The sequence below is a fragment of the Callithrix jacchus genome, chromosome X (assembly GCF_049354715.1).
Source record: "Callithrix jacchus isolate 240 chromosome X, calJac240_pri, whole genome shotgun sequence".
In the NCBI taxonomy this organism is placed as follows: Eukaryota; Metazoa; Chordata; class Mammalia; order Primates; family Cebidae; genus Callithrix; species Callithrix jacchus.
In genome coordinates, this window is record NC_133524.1 from 134,578,404 (window position 1) to 134,594,059 (window position 15,656).

Consider the following 15,656-nt stretch of genomic DNA (forward strand, 5'->3'; position numbering starts at 1 on the left):
TCAAGCCCAACTATATTTGAGTTATTTGTTACCAAGTTCCTTCCTCACTATTAGAGTATGTACCCCCAAGACAGGGCCAGGAGGCACTGAGCACAGATTTTTTGAGATCCTGTGGCCAACTGGAGGGAGCAAAGACTATAGATTTTGGAGTCAGTCTGACCTTAGCTATAATCTCAGCTCTGCAAGCTAATATACTGAGTGACCTTAGGCAATTTACACTATCTCTCTGAACCCCAATGTCAATTTCTTCGTCTGAAAAGTGAGAATCATCAGATCTACCTTATGAGATTGTTGGGATGGTTCAGTGAAATATTGCGTATTAAGCACACAGCACTTGGTGTGTCTGGCACCGAGAAAATACTCTAAAAATGTCTAATCCTATGATTATGTAACATATTATCATTAGGGGATGCTGGGTAAAAGGGGTGAGGGAATTCTCTGTACCATTTTTGCACATTTGTTAAGTCTAAATTTACTTCAAAATAAAATGTTAGAAACTACATGTATCTAATAGCACACACACAAAAAATCAAATAAAAATAAAAATTGCTACTCCTCCAGGAAACCATCCTTGCTCCTCTTTCAGAGAAGGGCTTGTTCTTGTCTGATTCATTCACTGTCTAGCCTCGCCTTCCTTAGCTCTCGCAAAATCCAAGATAACATGCATGACTTCTGCCATGTCCACTTGCTAACTACCTGGTTGGGAGAAGTCCTTGGCAACCTCTTCTGCTTCCATTTTGATGTTCCTTGCCTAATAGTGTGATTACATACATCCATCTACAACTTACATTGAACTTACATGACCTCGTTCATTATGATGAGCATAAAGTGCTGTGTAGATGTAATGAGTTAGGGCAGGGCGAGATGCTGAAGAAAAGAAGGCTTTCTTCTCAAGTATCTTCAGGGTGACATTGCATCCTCTAGCTCCCTCCTGGAGATCCACACGGCATCTTAACATCCTTTGATGCGCCCCGTAGTAAGGAAATGTGTTAAGCTTGATTGAATGCTACAGTTTTCAAGTTGGTTTCACATTAGGCCTACTAACTTCCTCAAGAACTTTGTTTCCCCAGATCATGCTTTGGAAAATGCTAGCTTATGAAAATAATATTTCTCTTTTTCTATGGAACCTAAGGATGCTGAGAAGGAAAATAACTCATGCAAAACCTTGTAAAGTGCAAGGTGGCCAATGTGGCTCTGTCTTCCCCACATTACACCTTAATGACAAACACCAGCTTCCTTGGTTTGGTCCAATCCCCAAACCTGTCTTGGATTCTATTTTCCTCCCCTTGATTCTTGCTGCTCTTGATCTCTTGCCTGGCTCCCTGGCCATGGCATCACTTACCAGATATGGTAGTGGTCTTAGCTTTCCTCTTTAATTCAGGTTGGCATTCAGCCCTTGAACTGGTTCTTCCTCTGGCCATTAAAGATAGCAAGCCCTTGCAATCTCAACCCCTTAGAAAGGAAACCAGACAAGTCATCAGGTCATCTCAGAGGCATTATGGTGGTAGCAAACACTTAACATTTACTTTGTGTTAAGAGGTATATTTATAGCATCTAACTCTTAACCCTATGTGAATCTGCCTCTCTTTACTAAGTATTAGCAGATACAGTTGCTTTTCCCAGCGATCTTACATTTAAGCTGAGGCCACCAGAACAGAGCATTATAGCACAGGACATTATGCGATTAGGTGTCACACCACATGGAGCAAGAGCTCTGGAAATTTGTGTAGAGAGAAAAATGGGCTCCATCAAAAATAAATAAATAAATAAACAAAACAAAACAAAACAAAAGAGCAAAAAGTTACCAGAAGCAGGGACAAGCTGCTATTTAAAGCTGCCAACAACTTCTTACCTGTGCGTTGAGAATTCATTGCTGAAAAAATATTGCTCTTTCCTTTTGGGAAAAATCACTTCAATGGACCATTAATTTTGAAAAGCTCTAGCTTACATTCTGTTCTAGAATGAAGAGGTTGTCAAAATAAAGAGTTAAACTGCCCTGTAGAAGAGTGTACGTGGTGGCCTTCCTGGGGGTAGAGATTATTGGATCTCTGTAGAGATTTTGATGCTTTCCACTGGTGGCAAGGACTGTTTTCCTTCTCTCTTTGGGTCTAGAAGGAGAAGATCAGGGGGTGACCTCGGGACAGTGTAAATAAGGTAGAAGATGCTTCTCTCCATGGGAGCTAAGCTAAACCTTCACCATGGTAGTAGATGCTGAGACTAAGGAAAGAGCCTGCTAATGGGGACCCTGTGGACAGACCTGGCTGATAGAGCCTGTGCAACATGATAATGAACAACCAACACTGAGTTTTTTTTTCTGTACTGTAATTTCCCTCTGGTCCACAAGCCTTCAGGAAAATTCTTTTAAACTCCATAGCCAGGTCTTAACTCTGTCATTATTTGCCACAACATGGTTTGGAGAAACAGCAGCAGCCCAGGGAAAGTTAGTTACATGGAGGCAAGAAGTGACCAGAAGTGAAACTGGGCACAGAGGTCTAAATCTAAACGTGATAAATGGCAACCAGCATCGACTTAAAAATTGTAGGCACCTCTTAATGATTCCCAGGAAATCTAGGTAAAGGAAACCTGATAAGAGATGAGTTTTTCTGCAAATTAGGCAATATATCAGTTAGGTAAGGCTGGGTTAGGCTAAAGTAACAATCCTAAAATGTCAGTGGCTTTACACAACAGAATTTCTGGGTTGGCTGGATCTTCTTCTAGTCCTCAATCTGGGTACATCTCCATGCTTCCATGATTGCCTAGGCATGGAAAAGTTCTTAAAGCTTCTGGTGACATTTCATTGGCTAAAGGACTTCACAGTGCCACACCTAACTTTAAAAGGAGTGGGGAAGTGCAATCTGCCATGTGCCGGGAAAGCAGGGAGTTGAAAATATTTGTCGAGTGGCACTAATGACTGCTACAGAGGGGATTAGGAGCCTAAACTCTAATTTGTGTGTTTGAAGACTGGAGGACTTGGAGACATCTATCCAGGTTGTAGCTTAGGATAGCAAAGTAGGCACTGTCTTCCATTTGTTCTTGAATGCCTGAATTCAGCAAATATTTCTCGAGCACCCTCTATGTGCCAGGTGATGTTTTAAGAACTGGGGATACATTCTTGTACAAAAAGGCATGGTTTCTGTGCTTAAGGAGCTTACACTATAGTGGGAAGAGGTAGGCAGACGGTAGACCCTTCTCCCTGAGAAAAGCACTGCTTGTTATTTGTACCCTATCTGAGGGCTCCTCACATTCTATAACATGGTACCTAAAGATGAGTGGCTGTGGCCTTCTGACTGCTTCTTGGTATGCTATAGCATTTGCTACCTTTTCATGGTTTCCTTTCTGAGTACAACAATCAATAGCCTGGGCCCATTATCAATTTCTCTGAGCATCCTGATTTTTTTGTTCCTGCTTCTTTTGTTTTTCACTCAGCACTTTTAGGCTTTAGCTTGCAGCATGCAGTGTCTGTGCTGAGTCCTCTATCAGCTTTTATGAGCCTTCGTATTCTTGCAAAAACCAGCTCCCTTGAGACCTCTGGGATACCCACAGTACTATCCTATTAGTTACATTCAGCTGTAGTCTTTTGGGTACTCAGCAAAGATCCAGGGTTTCTGATTCTTTTGCTAATACATGCGGTATGGTATAGCAGTTAAGGACACTAGCTTTGGCCTCAGACAATCCTGGGTTTAAATAGAAGCTCTGCCATTTACTAAACCTCAGTTTTCTCATCTATAAAGTGGTAAAGATAATAGAGTCTACTTCGTGGGGTTGATTGATGATTAAATTAGTTGTACTTAAAGTACTTAACACAGTACAAGGCATATGGTAAGTATTCAATATAAGCTAGCTGTTTTCATTTAGTTATATCCTTTTTTCCTTCTTCTTCTTGTAAGAAAAGGGGTATCTTTATTATATATCCAGGATACATAAGTTACAGAAGTTTCACCTATAGTTTTTCCAACTTTTAAGTCAAATTGGTTATTAAAATAGAAAGACAGATTTCGTGGCTATCAGCCCATGTTTATTCTTTATTCATGTTCTAACTTCCTAAAAGAAAAGATTAAGAAATGGTAGTTTTGCAAAGGAAGTTTTAAATAGTTTGTCTGTATATGTCATATACATTGAAGGACCCATATGACTCCTATGACCATTTCCAGAGAATTTAAATCAAAGCTAAATGAATACTTACTGAGATTGTGAAGTATAGAATATATTGTAGGCCGGGCATGGTGGCTCATGCCTGTAATCCCAGCACCTGGGAGGCTGAGGGGGGTGGATCACCTGAAATTAGGAGTTCTAGACCAGCCTGGCCAGCATGGTGAAACCCCTTGTTGATTGTTAGATGACAGAGTCAGCTGTCATGCTCTTAAAGTGAGGTTCCTCAAATTAATGTAATCAAGAGTCAGTACCAAATCTCTCCTGGTATATTCCTCATAAGACACAGAGCCACATATGCAAACCAAAACCTAGGAGCAGCTTGGCAAAGAGACATTCCTAAAACATGTGCGATGTAAACTGTAACAACGATAGTGTTCTCTAGCTTCACGTCCACATCTGTCTGTCTTCCTGTTTTCCTCATCTCTCTGGATCCCTTCTTGCTGTAAGATTCTGTAATCTTCACATGTACTTCTAGTTTAAATGTGACCCCATCCAAATAGTCTATATTTCAGAATGCATTTTTTTGGCAAGAAAATAAAGAACATAACACACTACTTTTGTCATCAAGAATGTGCTTGTGAACTTTCCTAAAACAGATGTCAAACAGTTGATGCTTTCAAAATATTGCACATCTTTTTACAGTATGGCTCTGACCAGAATAGATGAGACAGGAAGACATTTCTTATCTCATGGCTTCTCTGACCTAGGATCAACATGCATGGTCTAAACAGGGTTTTCTCACCAGCAATCAATGGCCTCATGCCTTAACTGTATGCAGAGTGACACCATATGGCAAAATTGTTAGCCCTGAATATATGTGAGCAGTAGGAAGACAACCAAAGAGGCCCCCAAGAAGCCAAAACAACTTGTATTTTACCCGAAATGTAAACGTGTTTGGCTGTCTTCATTCTATCAGCTTTTATCAAGTGCCTACTACTACCTGAAAGGTACAGTGCTGGACACTGCTCTCCAAGCTTGTAGGAAGAGAAAAAAGAACAGTACTTGCAGACTTATTAACAAGAAAGGAGACTGAAAATCCCTAGTAAGAAAACCCCAAAATACCAAAAATGCAGAAGGCCGATACTACTTTAGTGTGGGATAATGTAGCCCTGCCCATTTCAGTAACCTTGAAGACGTTGTTCCTAGTGTACCTGTGTCAGTACTAAAGTTACTCTTTCAGGAATGTGATAGCAAGTCATCCACAAAAGTTTAAAACACTTCAATTTCTTCTCTTCAAGAAGACAGAGAAAAGTCTAATATATTTTAGTTGGCTTTTTATCAAACATGGTTAAAATAAGGCTTTTTTGTTTGTTTGTTTTATTCAGGCTTTCTGGTACCCTGAGAAATCTCCCAAGCTTCTAGCTGGCTGAGTTATTACTACAGATTGCTTAGCTGCTTAGCAAATTTTTTTTTTTTTTTGAGACAGAGTCCCACTCTATCACCCAGGCTGGAGTGCAATGGCACAATCATGGCCCACTGCAACCTCTGCCTCCCAAGTTCAAGCGATTCTCCTGCCTCCGCCTCCCAAGTAGCTGGGACTACAGGCACGTAGCCTGGCTAATTTTTTGTATTTTTAGTAGAGATGGGGTTTCACTATGTTAGCCAGATGGTCTCGATCTCTTGACTACGTGATCTGCCTACCTCGGCCTCCCAAAGTGCTGGCATTACAGGCGTGAGCCACCACACCCAGCCTGCTTAGTACTTTTTATCAATCTCACTGTACACGATAATCAGATTTTTCTAGAAGTAGTGGTTTTTCTGGCTGTCTTAGTTCATTTTGTACTGCTATAACAGAATACCATAGATTGGGTAATTTATCAAGAAGAGAAATTTATTTCTCACAATTTTGGAGACTGAGAAGTCCAAGATCATGTCACTAGTAGATTCAGTTGCCTGATGAGGTTCCATTCTCTGCTTTTAAGATGATTCCTTGAACATGGCCTCCTCTCAAGGGGAGGAACACTGTGTCTTCACATGGCAGAGGAGTAGAAGAGAGTGAACATACTCCCACAAGTCCTTTTCATGGCAGAGTTATCCCATCCTCTCTCATGACCAAAACACTTCCCATTAGGCCCCACCTCCAGACACTGTTGCATTGTAGATTAAGTTTCCAACACACAGATTTCAGGGCATACATTTAGACCATAGCACTAACATTCCATAGAAAGTTGAGAGAAGTGAATTCTACTAAACCAGATGCTATCCTGGGAAGAAATAAAGTACAGAAACCACCCACTTCTTCAGCCCAGATTGCCAGCCTTAGCACAAGTTAAAAATCAAAGTTTGATGACTTCTCAGCTCCTCCAACACTGCTATCATTTCTTATCCAGCCTCCTAACTGGTCTTTGGCTTCTAGCCTTGAAATCTGGTATCTATTCTCAACATAGTAGTCTGTGTAATCCTTTAAAATAAAATGATTGTACATTCATGTTAATAGCAGCAAACAATAACCAAGAGTTGAAAACATCCCAAATGTTCATTGACAGATAAATGAACACAATGTGATATTGTAGATATATATCTATATATCTAGATTATATAGTAGTCAAATTCCTAGAGATAGAAAGTGAAAAGTTGGTTACCAGAACCTGAAGGAAGTAGAAAACGCAATGTGGAATTATTGTCTAATGGGTATGAAGTTTCAATTGAGAAAGATGGAAAAGTTCTTCATCTTTTGGAGATGGATGGTGATAATGATTATACAATATGGTGAACTTATTTAATGCCACTGAACTGTCACTCAAAAATGGTTAAGATGGTCTATTTTATTTTATGTATATTTTAATACAATTTAAAATAACAAAAATTCCATTACAATAAAAAAAATCTGGGCCAGTCTTGGTGGCTCACGCCTGTAATCCCAGCACTTTGGGAGGCTGAGGTGGGCAGATCACGAGGTCAGGAGTTCAAGACCAGCCTGGACAACATGGTGAAAACCTATCTCTACTAAAACTACAAAAGTTGGCCAGGTGTGATGTCACACACATGTAATCCCAGCTACTCAAGAGGCTGAAGCAGGAGAATCGCTTCAACCTGGGAGGCAGAGGTTGCAGTGAGCCGAGATCATGCCATTCTACTCTAGCCTGGGGGATAGAGCAAGACTCTGCCTCCAAAAGAAAAAAAAATAGGCTGTTGTCACTGTTCAAAACCCTTCTATAGCTTCCCATCAGGCCTTTGAATAAAATGTAAAGTACTTACCTTGGCCTCCAAGCCCTCCCTTATCTGGCTACCTCTCTACCTTGTTTCTTACAATCATTTTCCCCACTCATTCTGCTGTGGGTTGATTCTTGAACAATCCAAACTGTTTTCTGCCTCAACAGCCTTTGTCCTTGCTATTTCCTGTGCCTACCACACTCCTCTTCTAGATAACCATGTCGTTTATCAGTCACTTCTTTCAACTACCTGTTCCGATGTCATCTCTTCAGAGGTGACACTAGCCTGTTTAAGATACATGCCATCTCAATCCTGCCCCAGGATCTCTTCATCCTCTCACATTGTTTTATTTTTCTCCATAGCACTCTAGATTACATGTTTATCCATGTATCAGTTGTCTGTCTCAGACCCCTGAAGGTTCCATGAGGGCTAGAACTTTATTGCTCAGCACTGTATTACCAGCACCAAGAGAAGTGTCAGGAACATGTGCTCAGTAAACATTTGCCAAATGAATAAATAATAAACCAGGACTCTGTTTAAAACTCACCTCATAGAATGAGGTCCCTTGACCACATCAAATGGTGTCCATTAGACCTCAGAAGAAGGCAGCAGCGCCAGGCACTACCATCTCAATATGATACCCAAGTGGTTTGCTCTCTTCTATTGAATTCTTTCAAGTTTATATGGTAACACCCAACAAGGGTTTACTCCAGTGATTTAGAAATTAGGTTGATTTAGTATAATCATAGGACTCTGCTGTTTGGATGATTTTTAAACACTAATGCGACTCTTCATGCTCACTGCTAGAGAGCAATTATGGCATTTTAGAATGATTTTCACAGACCACAGTGTCATGCCCAGCCTCCTCTTCACATGGAAAGCTACAGGGAACCTTCTCTCAAGTGAGGGCTGCTGCCAGCTGCAGAGTTTCTCTTGAACTTTAAGGGGGATGATGGTGACCTCCACAGCCCCCTAGGAGAGGAGGACTTCCACCAGTGAATCCAGGCTGGGAAGGTCTGGATCAAGACAAATGTGGGAAATAAGAAGCATCCCTTTTCCATGTCTTTATCCAGCCTCAGTACCCAGTGCTCTCGCTGGGAACTTTTACTCATTGGAAGGAGTCTGTAAGAAACCTCAGCCTGAATACAGCTTCACAGATTCTTCTTCAAAAACACATTTGCATTTCCAAAGAGACGTGTCCTTGAAGAATCACAAAGCATTGCAATAGTAGCTCCAACATCTTTAGCACTTACTGTGGACCAGTCCCTGTGCTAAGAATTTTACATTTCCTATCAGGAATGAACTTCATCCTTACCATCTTGCTGTGAGGTAGTTACTATCATTTCCTCCATTTTACAGGTGAGGAAAGCGAGACTCTGGCTACTGGCGGCTGGGGTGTTCAGGGAAGGTTTCATGAGAGAGGTCTAGTAAATTAATGTCCTTGCTCAGAGTAATATTTCACAAATATTTTCTTCATTATGTTTCACAATAAGGAGTTTAGACTTTATTTTCTAGGTAATGGAGAGTTTCTAAAGGCTTTATTTTTCTTTCAGAAAGTCAGATAAGTTTCATGAGGGCAGAAACCATGTTATTTTCATATTTGTACCCCAAGTGTACAGCACAGCATGCGGCACCTAGTAAGTCCTCAGTAAATGTTGCATGAACAACAGAATTCATTACTGCATATGTTTGGATAAACTATGCCAAACAAAATTCCTGGAAATACAAGTACATACAATATATTCCTAACATGGTGTGGCTAAGGCTATAATATAGATATAATGGTCTTGCTTACAACCACTGTAGTAAAGAGTTCCACTATAACAATTGTAATTCATAGGAAAATGGCTTGGGTATACTTAAAATCAGGATAATTGCTCATTTTAAGCAATAAAGCATGAATTCTGATAACCCCACTTGGCTTTTATTCTCTTACATCACTTATTATTTAAGGCTTTTAGTGACATGATCAAGCCTGCATTTTTAGAAAGCTCTCTTGTGGCGGATGTGGAGGACTGATTACAGAAGGAGGAAATAGAAGGCTGGGGGCCGGTGGAGAAGATGCTCAGTGCAGCTGGTGGAGCAGGGGACGTGGACGGAGAGATGTGGTGTGTGGTGTGGGCCAGGACAAGGAATACTGCTGAGAATGGAAAGGAGGGCCGAGATTAGAAAAAGACTGAGGAAGTTGAATTTAGTAAGAGTTACCAAGGAGTACTGACGAACGATAAAATGCATTTTAAAAGGGTTAGGAAATTGCCAGAGATACCTCTGAGGATTTGTGTGGGAATGTGGACAGAAATAGGGAAATCAGGCTGGGTGCAGTGGCTCACGCCTGTAATCCCAGCACTTTGGGAGGCCGAGGCAGGCGGATCGTGAGGTCAGGAGTTTGAGACCAGCCTGGCCAACATGGTGAAACCCTGTGTCTACTAAAAATACAAAAATTAGCCTGGGGGTGGCGGCACGTGCCTGTAATCTCAGCTACGGTGTGTGGTGGGGAGCTGAGGGGAAAATAGCTAAAACCCGGGAGGCTGAGGTTGCAGTGAGCAGAGATTGCACCACTGCACTCCAGCCTGGGTGACAGAGCAAGACTCCGAGACTCTCAAAGCAAACAAACAAAGAAATAGGGAAATGAGGAGCCTAGCCCTTTTTCAGGGGGTCCAGTATAAATAATGACTTTGGTTTAGAGCACTTTAAGTTTGTTGTGCCAGAGGATATCCATGGGGAGATGTCTAGCAGACATTTAGAAATTGTAATCCATTAACAATTCATTCTCCTTTTTCTCTCCCCAGCTTGCAACGCTAGTATCCATTTGAAAAAATCAGGTTCTACAAATTACAGAGTGCCCAATATTTAGATGTCCTACAGGCACCTGTATTACAAAGGCTGGTGCTATAGAAAGCATATTTTAAGGCTAGGTTTTTTGTTGTTGTTTTGTTTTGGTGGGGGGCAAATGTGAAGATGGTGTTGTAGGGCAGAGTTGGAGAAAGGGTGCCCTGCTTCGCCCATTTAGGAAGCTGTGTGTCCTTGCACCTCTCCTCACTCTCAGATGCAGGCTAGTGAGTGGTGATTTCCAAGACTGATAAGGCACTTAAATCCTTAAGTACTTGGTAAGTAAGATTCTATATGAGCAATCAGTTGAAGAAGCAAATAAGATTCCGAGGGGAGCATTAATCATCTCTGTGTCTAATGGGTCTTCCCTAAGGCCACATCTACACGAGTGTGGAATTTTAAATAGGCTTTATTTTTGTAGACTTGCAAAAGGACAAGAAGACAAGAATATATGTTGTTTAAAAAAATACGTATTTTCTGGTAACTCTTTTTACATGAAAATGAACTTTAGAGCAAAGGTCCTTGGACTCTTGTCCCTAAAGCTGAACAAGTTTTCAACTTTACAAATTTTCTGGAGCATCTAGGGAGATCTGTGAAGCTGAAGGCTTCGAAACTTAACCAAAAAGGCTCTTGCAGGAGAAATGCTTCTCCCTGAAAGCATTTGTCTGTCAACCACACTTTGCTTACCAAAGTAGACTTAGCCCAGCATATCACATCTTCGTGATTGAAAAAATTATAAAGCCTGATTTTTTTTCTTAGATTTGGAGTTATTTCACTTCCTTTGATATAAGGACTGAAAACATATTTGCAGATGTAAAGAGTTACCTTTGTTTCATCTCCTGAAATGTAGCTTACTTCAAAAATTGAGAGGCGGTAATATACTCATGCCTCTCTGACGAGAAATCCACCAGGGAGACTGTTTCTTCCTTTCCCCTGAATGACAGAAACATGGAGAATTGTTAATAAAAGTTGGCAGCATTGAAATTCTGAAAATGACTTGAAAGAAGAATTTGCATGGGACACCGCCACCCAAACTCACTCCAGGTGTAACTACCTTCCCTTGCTCCCTGACCGGAAGCGAAGAGTGTATGGGGATCTGCTGTGATTCTTAAGAGAAATATGGAAAAGGAGGTGTGACTGCCTCTTTAGAGGGTATCTTTTGGTCTGGGGAAGAATATTGATTACTATATTTTGTCCCAATTCCTAAATTTGAAGATTAAGCAAGATTTACGTGATCTCAACCACATTCCCAGGACTCAGTGAATCATAAAGCCTATGTGGGTCAAGACAGCCAAGTTTTTATCACCATGACCTTCTATTTCTTCCTCTGCTATATGACTAGTGAGGGTATGGGGCATATTTCTTAAAACCATCTTTCTGGGGGAAGGAGAGGGCCCACTAAGAACCATCCCAGCAACCCGACCACAGCTGGTCTTCCCTGGACACCATGAACCGAACCGTCCAAACCTTCTTCACTCCCGCCAACACTGACTGTCCCCATAACTATGAGATGCTGAAGGAGGAGCAAGAGGTGGCTGCACTGGGGGCGCCCCACAACCCTGCTCCCCTGACATCCACTGTGATCCACATCCGAAACGAGACCTCCATGCCCGACCGTGTGGTCTGGACCCTCCTCATGAACTCCTGCTGCCTGGGCTTCATAGCATTCACCTACTCCGTGAAGTCTAGGAACAGGAAGGTGGTTGGCGACCTGACCGGGGCCCAGTCCTATGCCTCCACTGCCAAGTGCCTGAACATCTGAGCCCTGATTTTGGGCATCATCATGACCATTCTGCTTAACATCATCTCCATACTGATTTTGCAAGTCTATCAATAGATCAAGACGAATCATCTAGGCCAGGGACTCTGCCCGTGACCTGTCTCCCACGTACTCCACTTTCCATTCCTCACCCTGCCCCTGAGTTGAGGCCTGTATCAGCCCTTTACCCTCACACACTTTTCTACAATGGTGTTCAATAAAGTGCACGTGTTCCTGGGGAAAAAATAAAAAACCGTCTTTCTGTGAGAATATATTTCTGATATAGTTTTGTGTTCTGATGCACTTTTATATTTTGCAAGGAAAACCCACTGTAGGAGAATTCATCTAAAAGGTTTTATTAGAGTGTGAATCATATCTGGGGAGCCATAGGAAACATTTATCTAAGCTGTGCCCTAAGCTCGCTTTCAAAAGCCTGGGAATATTCAAATAACACTGAGAAAACAGGCATTTTTCATGGGACTATAACAAAAAAAAATACCTACCAGTTTAAAATGTATGCCAAATCTGTGTCCAAATGAATAATCCATCCTACTTGAGAACAAATGATGATGATGATGGTAATGATGATTATGCTAATAATCATCATCATAATAATAGCTGCCATCACTAAGCAATTACTAGGTACAAGGCACTGTATTAAACTCTTTGCATGTATTTTTCTTATTTATCCTCATAACAATACTGAGGAGTAGGTATATAATTACCCCCGTTACAGAGATGAGGAAGTGAGGCTTGGAAAGATTTAAGTAATTCTCCCAAGGTCCCACAACTAGTTAGTGGCAGAGTTGAGATTCAAAACTAGGTCAGTCTTATTCCAAGACCCATGTAATTGACTACTACAGTATATTGCCTATATAGTACATATAGAAATGCCCATAAAATCTGGACAGTATCCTCAGATGACTTTAACAAACCCTGAGTAGTTATGTGCCAGGAACCTGAGCAGGTTATGTGAAAACAACATATATGATTCTACTACTCTCCTCAATCTCAATTGATTTAAAAAAAAACCCACAAATGGTATCTTTATCTTTATGTAAATGAACCATCAAGTTTGTAAGCACAATCTTCTTTTGCCTAAAATTACAGAATGTCATAAAATATCAAGAGTGCCACTCATATTATGTAGACCAGTGCTTCTCAAGGTTGAAGTGCACCAGAGTCTCCTGGAGGGCTTGTTAAAATGCTGCTGAGCTCTACCCCTAAAGTTTCTGATTCAGTAGAAGTGGGGTGGGCCCAAGAATTGACATTTCTGAGAAGGTCCCAGTGATGCTGATGCTGCTGGTGAGGAAAGAGTAGATTGAGAGCCACTGATCTACTGATGTCAAAGATAAGATGAAAACTACATCTATGAATGGCAGCTAGCAAACGGCCTTATATTGGGGTCTAGCCCAGGCGCTTTTGTTAACCAGCAGTGGGATACTTGGAGAGTAACTTCTTCTTATGATACATATCACATAGCTAGCTTGAATCTAAAATTTATTATTTTCATTCATTCATTCAACATATTTATTAAGCCCCTACTATATGCTGTGTGCTATATTAGGTACTGGAATGCACTGGTGAATGAAATGACGTGATTCTTACCTTCATAGAGATTATAGGTCACACTAGCTAACTGCAGACATTTTAGATAAAAGTAAAATATAAACATTAATAGAAGTTCCAGCATGTCATTTTCCTATCTAAATGGATCATGTTACATACTCCTGATTTCATGATTCAACAACTATACAAATGTTAAGTATTTGTGTAATTGATGGTATCAAATGTGTATTTTAGGACAAATTAATGCTAAGAAATTATAAAGCTAAGAGCTACTTAAGACCGTTATCAGTTTACAAATGAAAGGGAGTAAACTGCAAATTCTATCTTATATGTATATATTTTTAGTTTCCTCCATTCATTTTTAAGTATTTAATTTTTTTTTTGAGATGAGTCTCCCTCTGTCGCCCAGGCAGGAGTGTAATGGCGTGATCTCAGTTCACTGCAACCTCTGACGCCTCCTGAGTTCAAGCGATTCTCCTGTCTCAGACTCCCAAATAGTTGGGATTATAGGCGCATGCAACCATGCCCGGCTAATTTTTGGATTTTTAGTAGAGATGAGGTTTCGCCATGTTGGTCAGGCTGGTCTCGAACTCCTGACTTCAGGTGATCCACCTGCCTTAGGCTTCCAAAGTGCTGGGATTACAGGTGTAAGCCATCGCGCCTGGCCATAATGTATTTTCATAAACTAATTTTTTCTATACAGATTTGTTTTTAAATTTACATTTTCTAGCATCTATCCTATAATCTTTAAGAAACAAGCTCAGTTTAAAATCTAGCTTGAAGTCTTTATACTTAAAAGTATGGTGATATACTTTATCCAAAAGTAAATAAAATGTTTTATTTTGTGGGTTTTTTTCTGTATGCACACATAAATCCATGTGCACAGCAAGGGTAAAAGGTATGTTTGTGGCGTAATTTTATTAACAATATTATAGAGTGGAAGATGTACTGGGGCAATCGTCAGGAAATCTGTGTTCAACACTGAGCTCCGCGACCAACAGTAACTGACAGTAAGTCATTAACCCTTTAAGGGCACTGGTGTTTCCACTGGAAAATAAAAAAATTAAAAATAAGAAGATGGCATAAGTTGTTTCATGATATCTTTCCCTTTCAGCCTGAGCAGTTTATTAAGCAGATGATAACAACTAATAAGTGGAAAATACTGTATTTCAGCTTCTCCCTCATAAATACACATTTACTCTATAAAATTGGGTACAATATTTCAAGTGTTGAAATCTTACAATATGATGTGTTTTCTTTATTTTTAAAAATCTAATATTACTCCACTGGCTGGGAAAGCAAACTGGTCACATCAAACACTTCCTTTGAGATGGTAATTTCACAAGGGGATACACAAACACAGTGGGCCTAGCAAGCCTGCTACCAGCGCCAGCCATAGGCTGGTTTAGCTGTAAGGTTCCCTCTCATTTGTGTGCTTACTGCCCAACTGGTTATAATAAGAAAAGAACCATGGTGGTGATTCTTCCTGCACCGAACTTTTCAGTTTCTGTGATTAGTATCTATGATTTTAGTCCAACTGTGCTGATGTTAGAAACTTCAAAGTAAATCCAAAGCCCAGTATTTAGGGGAATATATTTTAAAGGAATACTCACTACCAATTAGGCTACGCGGTAATGAAAATCATCATATATTTTCAATGATGAAAGATCCCAGTAGGAGGGCTCCTAATGGATGACAGGTGCCAGAGTGAGGGACGTCCAGCCAGACGACGGCAAAGCTTGTTTCTCAGTCAGCTTAGGAGAGCACACCGTGCCTTTTAAGCTGGACTCAGAACACGTACAGAGTGAAACCCACAATTTCTTGTTGGATTTCATTCAGAACACTGCTTCTTGGACTCAAATCACTTGAAACCTTCTAGGAAGACAAGACTGGTGACCATGAGTTCAGTCTCTTCTGGTATCTTGACATAGCTGCTGATCACATAAAGCAAACCATGACATAATCTAATCAATGAGGATTTAGGTTTTGAAGATTCCCACATATTCCCTTCAAAAGACTACCGCACCCAATGCTGATAGGATGTGCCTGCAACTATGTGATTGCCACAAGGGCAGGAGTATGTTTTCTTCACCATGTGTCCCAGGCATTTAGAATGGTGCCTGTCTCATTATGGTTGATCAAGAAATAGTTATTGAAAGAATAAAGCCATGCTACCATTGTATAAGAATAAATT

At 40.7% G+C, this 15,656-nt stretch overlaps 1 pseudogene; it reads left to right on the forward strand.

The window, feature by feature from the left end:
* The first annotated feature begins 11,581 nt into the window (after positions 1 to 11,581).
* LOC144580987 (interferon-induced transmembrane protein 3 pseudogene) lies at positions 11,582 to 11,896 on the forward strand (annotated as a pseudogene).
* The last annotated feature ends 3,760 nt before the right edge of the window (positions 11,897 to 15,656 follow it).